The sequence below is a fragment of the Anomaloglossus baeobatrachus genome, chromosome 5 (assembly GCF_048569485.1).
Source record: "Anomaloglossus baeobatrachus isolate aAnoBae1 chromosome 5, aAnoBae1.hap1, whole genome shotgun sequence".
NCBI classification, from domain to species: Eukaryota; Metazoa; Chordata; class Amphibia; order Anura; family Aromobatidae; genus Anomaloglossus; species Anomaloglossus baeobatrachus.
In genome coordinates, this window is record NC_134357.1 from 568,713,238 (window position 1) to 568,724,854 (window position 11,617).

Below are 11,617 nucleotides of genomic sequence, written 5' to 3' on the forward strand. Positions count from 1 at the left end.
GGAGGAACAATGAACAAATCCATAGTAGGTCCATAATTTATTTTATTTTGTTTTTACACAGGTCACTGTGCGGTATACATGATTAGACGTTGCAATTAGGGTTCTCAAAAATCAAACTATTTTGAGAGCTTTCATTTTTCTTTATGTCTGTTAAAACAGTCATCTAAGATAGTGTTTTCTGCAGCACTAGTTTACGTTTTTATTGTTAACATTTACGTGCACATACCATTTTTTTAATTGCTTTACATTAAGATTTTTAGTAGGCAGAATGAACAAAAAAACCCCCCATGAATTCAGGACTTTCACACCATTCGTGTGTTACAAGTGAGAAAATGGCTTTAATCTTTGGGTCAATACAATTACAATGATTTGTATTGTTTTTGGTGATTTTGCGCCATAAAAACACCTCGGTTACTTACCGGTAGCCGGTTTTTCCAGAACCCATGACAGCACCATGTGAGAGAGGGATCCGCCCAGCGAGGACAGGAAACCATTCTGAAATAAAAGGGCGGTACCTATCCCCTTCGTCAGATGATTACCGAGAATTGAGAGGACCTCCAACAAACGTTAGAACTTAAGTCTATCACCAACTATAACACACACATGCACACCCAGAATAGTGCACACTAAGGATGAAAAGGGAGGGATTATATGGGTGCTGTCATGGGTTCTGGAAAAACCGGCTACCGGTAAGTAACCGAGATGTTTTCCCCTCACCCATGACAGCACCACGTGAGAGATTTCCAGAGAATAACGTATTAGGGAGGGACCAACGTCTCAAGCACCCTTCTACAAAACGAGAGATCAGCCGAGGAGGATAGATCCAACCGATAGTGACGGAAGGAAAAGGAGAATATGAAGACCAGGTAGCGGTCCTACAAATCCGGTCATAGATACCTGCGTCTTCTCAGCCCCGGAGGGCGACACAGCACCGGTGGAATGGGCCCTTAAGCCCTCAGGGAAGGCAGCCCCACTAGATGAGTAGGCTAAGCAATGGCCTCCCTAATCCACCTAGAAATAAGGTCTGTGGGTGTGAAACTGCACTATCTACTACAGACAGGGCTATGAAAAAGGACTGTGTTTTCCCCACACTATGTGTCACTGAGATGTAGAGAAGCAGGGCCCTATGAACCTCCAACGTATGAATCTGTTTTACCCCGGTATTTGTAGGATGGCCGCAAAAGGAGGGAGGATTATACCCTGCGTGCTATGGAATCGAGAGGCGACCATTGGGAGAAAGGGTCCTATTAACACCTGACCCTGCCTATCGTTGAACAACTGAGCTTAGGGCTGTACTACCGATAAGGCGCGTAAGCACTAATTCTGCGAGCGAACGCCAAGGCCCAGAGCAAAAAAGTTTCCAATGTCAGCAACGTCAGGGAGATTTTTTTTTTTGTTTGGCAATAGGTTCAAAAGGGAGGACTCGTGAGGGCGTCCAACCCTAATTTGATCCCCCGGTGGAACTTTCAGGCATAAACTCACAAACCCAATAACCTTGAACCCACCGGTTTGCTGCCAGTTTTCCAATGGATAAGGTTGCTAGGGCAAAACAGGAACCCCTAGAGTGTACACTGAGAATCCTAGAGCAACCCCTTCTGCAAGAATGCCAATGTGCATGGAATAAGAACTCATACCCAAGGGACCATTTCCAAAGAAGGGGAACTTTTGCCACCCTCTCCCATAGAGTGTAGTGGTAACCGGTTTATGGCTCTTCAGCAAGGAAGAGACCGGGTCAGAGGAGAACCCTTGCGCATCAGCAACAACCTCTCAAGTTCTAAGCTGTAAAGGAAGAGCTGTGGAAAAACAAGCGCAATAGGGTCTTACCCCAATAATGTATGGGGAGGAGGACAGGGAGCAATAATACTCACCAGATGTAGTTGTGAAAGTCACAACTACTGTAAAGGCATGGATGAGTTGGATCACGGTGGCAGATAACAGAACAGTGGTAGAAAAGGGGAAAAAAGGTCTAAGCTGTGAAATGAAAAAAAAAACATTTCCTGCACGATGAACACAGGTTACTGCACTAACAGGTCCGGAATCCCCGGCAGAACCCCAAGATCCGGGACAGACAATGCCCTCAGGAGAGTGAGCCATGGCCCCTTGGGCCAGAAGGGGGGGGGGGGGGGGGGGGGGAGGGGGGGGAAGGACCCTCGCCCGAGCTTCCCCGAGCTCTTGGAGAACCATCGAGAGCATGACAACAGGGGGAAGGGCATAGGCTATTCCGAAGGTCCATGGAATGGAAGTGCATTCACCGCAAGGGCTGGACTGCTGGGATCATGGAACAAGAGGTCTATATGCCAGTTTAGCCTGGAAGAAACAGGTCCCTCCGTGGTATTCTCCACAGAGCCACTACCGTTGAAAAGATCCGCGGATTCAGAGATCATTCCCCTTGCCACGGTTGATGGCGCCTGAGGTAAGCTGACAACTACAGGAATGGCCCATCGGGATTCAAACCCACAAGCTCACACATCCAAAGCCACAAGCTTACCACGAGACCATGGAACGAACATTGGCATGTAGAATCCAGTGAAGTGTAGAGCCGAGGGGGATTCTGTCCCGCCCAGTACAGACCGTAAGATGCCAGAATGAGGGATGGGGATCGTGCCCCCCCCTACCCGAGCGGTTCAGGAAGGAGACGGTAGACAGTGACCGACAGCAACCGAATGAGCTGACCCTGGAGGGGGGCAAAGGGAATTCAGTGCTCGTTCTTCAGACCCTAGCGTCAGGAGGCGTGAGGGCTGTGCTGCTTCCTGCGCTGACCACCAGCCCAGGGATATCTGCACCTGGAGGCGAGCATCCCCAGCTGTACCGGCTGGCATCAGCAGCGACCACCTTCAGATGCCGAGGTAGCCAGGAATCCCACAGACAGGTTGCCTATGGACGTCCACCAAAGCAGGGAAGTCTTGACTGTCAAGGAGAGAATGACATCCCCTTCGAAATATCTTCCTAGGGCTTTCCCTTTTTTTTTTTTGTGTGCTTGGCAGACAGGATTTGCCATTGGAGAGCCCTGGAGTGGAACAGGCCCCATGGAGCCGCCGGTAAGCAAAATATAGTGCCCCGCAGGGATATAGCGTATCTCAGAGACATGATGGCATGGCAGAGTGCCCCCAGGGCCTATACTGACACCTTGAGTATCTACTCAGCTGGAACAAAAGGGATAGCCTTTGGAAGGGCTGCTTGGCGTCGGATACATTCTCCAACGCATCTTCCAGCTGTTTACCAAAAGGAGCAGATCAACATACAGCCCTGAACATAATTCATGCTTGGTGTGCAGGCATATGGGACAGCCCTTCAACCATGCCATTCCGGCCAAATTAGACAATCCTGCACAACGGGCCCCCAGCCTGATAGCATCGGCTGACGACTCTGCAAGAAAGCCGCTGCTCCCTCTAGCAGTGGTAAGTCTAGAAAAAGATATACTCCCGAGGAGCGTTATCCTTCAGCTGATCTACAATAGTTTGTAGCCAGATCCTGACAATCACGGGCCGTGCAGGGATTTGGCAATAGCCGGCTTCAGAATTCCTGCTGATGTTTCCCACAAGTGCGTGCATACAGGAACGTGCATATGGGACCTGGAGAGTGAGTGCCGCAACTGACAGTAAACAAGCCCCACTGTCAGTGACAGCTGTTAAGACAGAGTTGTCACTGTGTACATGCTACGCTGTAGGTATGGACCCCAACTTATGCTGTATGTCATAGGGGTGTTGTTGCCAACCGTGGAAGTTGCCGCTGCTGAATTGTCACAAAGGAAGGGGCTGCTACCAACCATATAGCAATACATTGTGAGGATTAGCTCAGGTAGGCATAGGCAAGGTCACAGGACGACCCAGTATCTTCATAAAAAATTCCAGCCGTTTATGAAAAACTTGTCATAAACGGCAAACATTAAACATAACAGGCCTCTCCTGGCTTAAGGCAAAAATATAGCACAACCACATACCGTGGGCTTCCAGTCCAATACGGTCTCTATCGGAAGTGTGGCGCCTGTACACACTGGCTCCTGCCAGGGAACAACACTTGCTGTGGCTCCTTCCAAGAACCCAGAGACACTCTGCAGACTCCTGTCTGTCTCTCCACTCCAGGAGAGCTTTGGTCCAGTAGCCACAGCACTAACCAGCCTGGCTTGCACACTACTTACAGTCTAAACCCAGACTGAATTCCAGAGCCCCGTGTTCAGCCAACAGGCTGATACACCCAGAGCTCCCAGCTCTGCTCACACACTGCAGAACACACACTGAGTCTCCTAATCAGACTGGACACACCCACAGGTGGAGGTCTGAGTCTCCACACCTGCACAGCACACTGGGCTTATTAAAGGGAACCTGGACCTTATATGCAGAAAGAAGCCTTTGTGGAACTACAAGTCCCATAGCAAACTCTTCAGTTTAATATCGCAGCGACCTTCTCCACTGCGACATATAGCGACCATTTACCATATTGGTGGTCGCTACCTCACAACATATACACATTTGTAACTCGCATGCAGCAATCCATAGATCGAAGCAGTGACATTGCCATCTATGCCCCACACAAGGGGTCTCCGACACACGGCCCGCAGGCCATATCGGCTCTCTGCACAGGGAACACTCCGTATGGAGTGTAGGAGCCACCTAATGATGCAGATGTGTTAAAAAATAGGGTTGACGTAAAATATGCTAAGCTAGTATATCAACGATTGGAGAGAAATAGGTGCAAAATCATATGTGGATTTATTCAATAAAAGTTAAAGTCATTACACAAAAATAATGTCTTGGCTTTAGTTAGTGAAGAGAAATAGATAAGAAGATAGGGAAAGAGAGTCCATTTATCTTACATAGCTGTGATGTTGCAGTAAGCCGTCGTCTCTCTGGTTCGTCTGGTGGAGAATGCTCCCATTCTAACCCTTTGAAGTGTGGTCTGCTTATATAATTCAAACCCCACCCCCTGATTCTCCTTGTCTCTTTAAATGGTCTTGGAACATTATTTCTAGAACTCTATCATTTTTAGCTATGTCATTATGTCATATCACGTGGTCCAAAATCTGCAGAGCAAGTGTCATGCGCAGTACAGACTTGTAAAACTAAACCACTTTACCATAGAATGTATAGACCCTTTTGAAGCTTATTGACCCTTGACCTTAGTGTAACACTAAGAAGACTTTCAATGCTAATTTCAGGTCTTTGCTCAAATACCAGATAGAATATAGCACTGAGCTGTCAGCTACTGATGAACCATGGCAGATGGCTTGGTTCTACCCATGTCAGATGTCTCTGGCTAGAAACTTCAACTCACAGTCACTCTTAAAGGGATGGGGCAAAATACATACATTTTATGAATGCATGTAATCAAGTTTATGAATAAAATCTCCATAAACTCACTATTTTACAAGATGACATTCACGAAGATCACTCACCCACCACAGGAGATCAAGGGTACCGGTCCTGGAGGCTTCGTCGGAACACCCACAGGTCCCGCAGAAGTCGTGGAGCCACAAGAGGATTTGCCCTTCTGGCTATTGAGGCCGGGCAGGTCTGTTTCACTTAGAACGGTGACTGTTCATACGGCTATACTGCCGGCGCTCCAGAGAGTGCTGCTGCCTTTCTGAAGCCATCCTGGGATGTAGGCACGAGCACCCGTGCTGCTCCTCCACCTTCCGGTCCCATAAAGGTGCCCCCCCCCCCAGTTTCAATGCACCCAGCGGTGTCCAGACGGCGGGCGTCTGCCCTGAAACACCGCCGCTGCTGCTGCATGGGCGCCGCCATCCTCTTCAGGAGACGTCACGCAAGCACGCCTCCTGTACCCTGCATGCCTTGCGCACGTCCCAGAGTGCGCCACATTCGTAAGTCCTAGGCAGCAGGGGAGCGCAAGGAGAGGGGAAGGAGCGGCGGTCCAGAAGCCCTGATGGGCCATGCCGCACACCCCCCGCACGGACACCAGGTTCCCCAAGGGCTGGTGGACGGCGCTTCCAGCCCCGAAGAACGGCGCCGCAGGACTCACCCTGCTTTCCCGGACACCGGACGGGGCTAGGTAAATACAGCTTCTGTACTTCAAACTTCTTACTTCAACCGCCGTATTCCAGAACAAGGTCTCCCATCAAGGACAGGAAACCAACTGACGAAGGGGAGAGGTACCGCCCTTTTATTTCAGAATGGTTTCCTGTCCTCGCTGGGCGGATCCCTCTCTCACGTGGTGCTGTCATGGGTGAGGGGAAAAAAAAACTAACATAAAAATACTGTATTTTTCGGACTATAAGACGCACCGGACCATAAAAGACGCACCCTGGTTTTAGAGAAGGAAAATTTCCTCGCTCCACGCAGCATTGCTTGTCATGTCTGTGCCGGCCGCGCTGTGTGGAGCCGGCCACGATCCCTGCAGCATCGCGATGTCCTCTTGTCTATGCCGGCAAGGCTGTATGGACACGTGCGCACAGCGATGACATCATCGCTGTGAGCACCACTAGTCTCCACAAAGCCGCGGCCGGCAGACAGGAGATTGCGGTGCTGCAGGGGACCGGTGACGGGTGAGTATACTTATTCACTGCGCCCCGCGCTGATAATTATGCGCGGGGAGGCAGTGAATTCAGCCGCACATTATCACTCCAGGCTGTAGTTGCCAGGAGTGATCATGCTGCCAGCTGTTTAGTAAGTACGCATCCCCCGCCCACCTGTCAACGCCGGCTTCGGTGCTGAGAGATGGGCGTGCATATGTAATGAGCGGGCCCACGTGGTCATGGCAGGTGCTGCTGCAGCCTGCTCGTGCCCCCGATGACCCGCTCCACCCTCATTCCTCGTCTAAGAAATCATATAGGGTATATGTCCCTCATAGTTCCCCCCATCCTAAAATTGGCCCCCTTATTCAATATAAGGGGGGCCATATCCAGATTATGGCCCCTTATGGATGGCACGAGTCCCCCTGTGCTGCCCATGGCCCCCTATGGATGGCACACGTTCCCCTGTGTTTGATATGGCCCCCCATGCTGCTGCCCATAGTAAAATAAAACTCTACTTATTTTCTCCAGCGCTGTCCTCCCTCGTGTCTCCCTCTGTGCTGCTGAGCTCCTGAACTTCCTGGTTCTCGGTGCCAGTCATGTGATCGGCACAGCAGAGTGACATCATCTCTGTGTGCCTGATCACAGCGGCAGCAGGGAGACCGGGGAGACACGCTGGGGGTAAGTAGAGTTTTTTTATTTTACTATGGGCAGCAGTATGTGCGCCATATCTAACACGGTGGGGTAGGCACATATAATATGCGCCGCTCCCCCAGCCCATCACCGCGGTGCAGTTTCAGCACCACGGTGATGGACAGCGGCAGTGCATATTATATGAGCGTAAGCAGATCTCTCGCTGCCTCCTGCAGCCTTCACCAGCCTGCCTCAGCCTCCATCACCGCTCCAGAGCTGCCCCCACCTCCCCTGGGCCCTGCAGTATATAACCCGTATATTCCGATTATAAACGCACCCACTACATTCCCCAAAAATTTGGGGGAACAAAAAGTGCGTCTTATAAAGCGAAAAATACGGTAATTTTTTTGTTGTGTTCACTGAAGGGGTTAAATCCTTTTCCATACGCTTCTGCTTTGAAATACATTATATCTGTGAGTTCTTCAATGACAAGCCTCTCAATCCATGCTCTTGGACAGAGGATTTCAATAGGCTGCTAACCTGGTGGTTGTCAAGAGGTCTCGTGTTCATTTTCATAGATTTTTTTTATTACTTTTGTCAGGTTCAAGTTATTTCTGTGGGCTTTACTTTAAACGAGAGGGACCAACAATTTTGACCACGGATGTAGCTCGTGAAGATTTTCAAATTTCTAAAAATTTAGTTTCTCCTTATTTGTGACTGTCCCAGGGACTTCAAACCACCGTTACAATTGCAGAGCGCACCTAAACCTATGACCCACATGTTCTAAAGAGGTCACTGGGAGAATATTTTAGTCTTCATGCTTCAGTACCGGCTCTGCCCCACAGGCACGCTATACTGGTACATAGAAATACATTGGACATAGAAGAGGATTTCCATGTTCCCGTATTCTAGAATGAGGAAAAAAAAAATTTTGGGGGTGGGGGGAATTATAAAATGTACTATATAATGTTTTTTAAAAAAATTTAAAGAACAAAAATTTTAATACGCTTTGAAACTAGCTGCAGAGGTGAGAGACAGCGGCCAGATGCTGCATCGCAGGACTCTTCAGCACCACAGACATCAGGAACGGGAGAGGTGAGTTTGTCCATGTGCAATCATGTATAACGGTGCACGCATGACGGATTTCACATAACAACCCATGTGTGCCGTGAATCACGGCACACGGAGGGACATACGCGTTTTTTTTATACGTCGATGAAAAACGTCTTTCACTGACGTGTGAAACAGTCCTTAGGTCGGGTGTCACTTGCGATTGCCTTGCGTGTATCTCGCGGTGCATCACCCGTCACGGACTCTCACTTTCCTCACAGGAGCGGGTCAGTTGCATGCATCTCTATGCAGCTGAGACATTCCTGTGAGGAAAGTGCGAGTCCGTGAAGGGTGATGCACCGCGAGACTCGCTCGAGATACACGCGAGGCAATCGCAAGTGTGACACCGGCATTAAGGATATTTTCCTCCATGCAGCTTGTGCAAGTGAATATCATTGTTACAAAAGTATTTTTCTTGTCCAAGTCATGTTCGTATTAGGACCTTATGCTTTACACAGATGAATCAAACTTTTCCTGCATATGCATGTAATTAAAATGTAAATTTCAACATGGAAACTAACTCTGACCAATTTTATAACTACATACTGAAAATGTGTTAAAGGGGGGGGGGGGAAACATTCCCATCACTTATCGAAATTTAGTAATTTTAATGTGAAAAATAAATTTGGCAAAAACATTTTCACATAGAAATATTTAAAGAAAAATGAACAGATTTAAATATAAATAATAGGGCTAAATATTGTACAAATACAACATTATATTTATCACAAATTAAACTTTTGTACAAAAATACATTTTTTTTTTTTACAGTGGCTACAGCTGTGCATTGCCTCTGCATCCATGTGTTCACCCCTGGAGAATATGTGCAGGGGCTGGGCTTTGGATTCTCATTCATCTGATATCTAGGACCTATCCTTGTGACCAAAAAATCCTTTTAATGGAGAAAAAAAAAAAAACCAACAAAAAAAAAACCCAACAACTTATTTGGTGGTAACAGGTATAATTAAAAGAAAATCTATGGATTGAAAGACACAAGCCATAAGGCAATGACATGAAGTTTCCATCATCAATTCTGCAGCAGATCTGTGTCAAAACCTGAAGAAAAAAAAAAAAAATATATTAGAAGTGCATTTAATTAATTGTGTAATTATGGGTTTCTGGTGACTGCAGGGTAGCAAGAAAAGAAAACCTATAGTTATATTATGAAGCAACTTATAACCCAAAATTGAATTTAACCCCCAAAAAGCCTCTGAAATCTCTTTTGAATGCAGCAGCCAGCATCATAGCTCACTGAAAATGCTAAATCGATGCCAGCTGTTGCCCATCCGCTACAGAGTACAATTTAAAGTGCTCTCTCAACCACAAAGCAATCCACAGATCTGCACCACCTACATCCCCTCCCCATCTGTCCATCACCTACCCATCCTCCCCACAGATCTGCACCACCCTACATCCCCCCCATCTGTCCATCACCTATCCATCCTCTCCACAGATCTGCACCACCTACATCCCCTCCCCATCTGTCCATCACCTACCCATCCTCCCCACAGATCTGCACCACCTACATCCCCTCCCCATCTGTCCATCACCTACCCATCCTCCCCACAGATCTGCACCACCCTACATCCCCCCCATCTGTCCATCACCTATCCATCCTCTCCACAGATCTGCACCACCTACATCCCCTCCCCATCTGTCCATCACCTACCCATCCTCCCCACAGATCTGCACCACCTACATCCCCTCCCCATCTGTCCATCACCTACCCATCCTCTCCACAAATCTGCACCACCTACATCACCTCCCCATCTCTGTCCATCACCTACATGTCCTCTCCACAGATCTGCACCGCCCTACATCCCCTCCCCATCTGTCCATCACCTACCCATCCTCTCCATAGATCTGCACCACCCTACATCTCCTCCCCATCTCCGTCCATCACCTACCATCCTCTCCACAGTGCTGCACCACCCTACATCTCATCCTCATCTGTCGGTCACGCCCCAGGGCTATGGGGTACTTGGTCCTGGTTTAACTGGGGAAGTGTCACGAGTGTAGTGGCCGGTACCCGGTTCTGTGACCCCAGGGGGGGGTCGCTTATAAAAAGGGGTATGTAAAGGGAGTAAGAATAATTAGTTTGTCGTGACGCCACTTGCGGGTTGCTGCTATAGAGAGGGAGTCGCCGCTGCACAGTCTCTCACTGTGGCTGATGTTAATGGCAGCCGGGATGTTGCAGCCAACCGCAAGTAGGGCCTGGCCCCAGGGGGGTAGATAATGGAAAATACTTGTTTAAGTCCGTCAGTGACATCAGGGTGCAGAAAGAAGGTAGACCACACACAGAGGGGGTTGTAGTGTAATTGGTGTTTTACTCACACTGTGTTGCTGGCACCCAGATAGCAGCTGGTCCTCACCACTAGTCCTCTTAGTTCCCATGCCGGTATGGTGACCTGGTGGCTTACTTCCCCTGCACCAGTCTCTGGTTGGTGGGTCCCTGTGGCTTGGGGTGTCTGGGGGTCCCCTCATGACTGTCATTAAGTCTTAGTCCATATGAAAGGTAGCTTGAACCCTGTGGGGTCGGTTCCTCTGGTCCTGTTCCCCGGTTCTCCCGTTTTCTACTGTGTCCCGAAGTTTACGGTCGGTGAGGTCCTTGATGGTCTACTCACCGTGCAGATTTTATCAGGTCTGCCTGGAGCATTTTCCTGACCTAGGGCTCTGTACCCCATCGTTGCTATGGTTCCGGGAGTACTCCACTGGCAACCACACGCCTGAGCCCTCAGGTCACCGCTACACTCCCCGTCAGTACTCTGCGTCCGTCCTCTTTCATGTCCACTGACTGCCCTGGCCCCTCCTCCCTGGTCATAGTTTAGTGGACTGGATCGGTTTCACCTCTAAGTGGCCATCCATTGGGTCCAACCCTAGCCAGTCACCAGTTCTTGGGGGTAAAAGAGGGATTAAATTGAATGTTTTGATGTTACCGGCACTAGTTTCTAGGCCCCTGGGGTAGGACCTGCATCTTTGGCAAATATGCAGCTCCCTGTAGCTCCTGATTGCTTCAGGGGCGCTACATATCTATCACCCACTCGTGGTCTCCACAGATCTGCAACGCCCTACATCTCCTCCCCCATCTCTGTCCTACCCATGCACTATGTTATACTAATGACCTAAGACTGACATCCAAAATAATCCTAACCTCCCATTACAGTCTACAAGACTTCACAAACGTTTTCTGGAACACAATACCCAGAACAAATTTACTTAATTAAATACTGTTTTAAGAGTGCCCTAAAAAACCACATTGTTAGCTTTTTTTATCATGTCCCTTATCCATTTTTGTTTTGCCCTTCAAAAGTTTTCCTCAAAATTTTGTCCCTCGTATTATCGGTTTACACATCCTCCATGCACCAATACCCTCTGATATCCTATACTTCTACACATACTGGCTAGTGA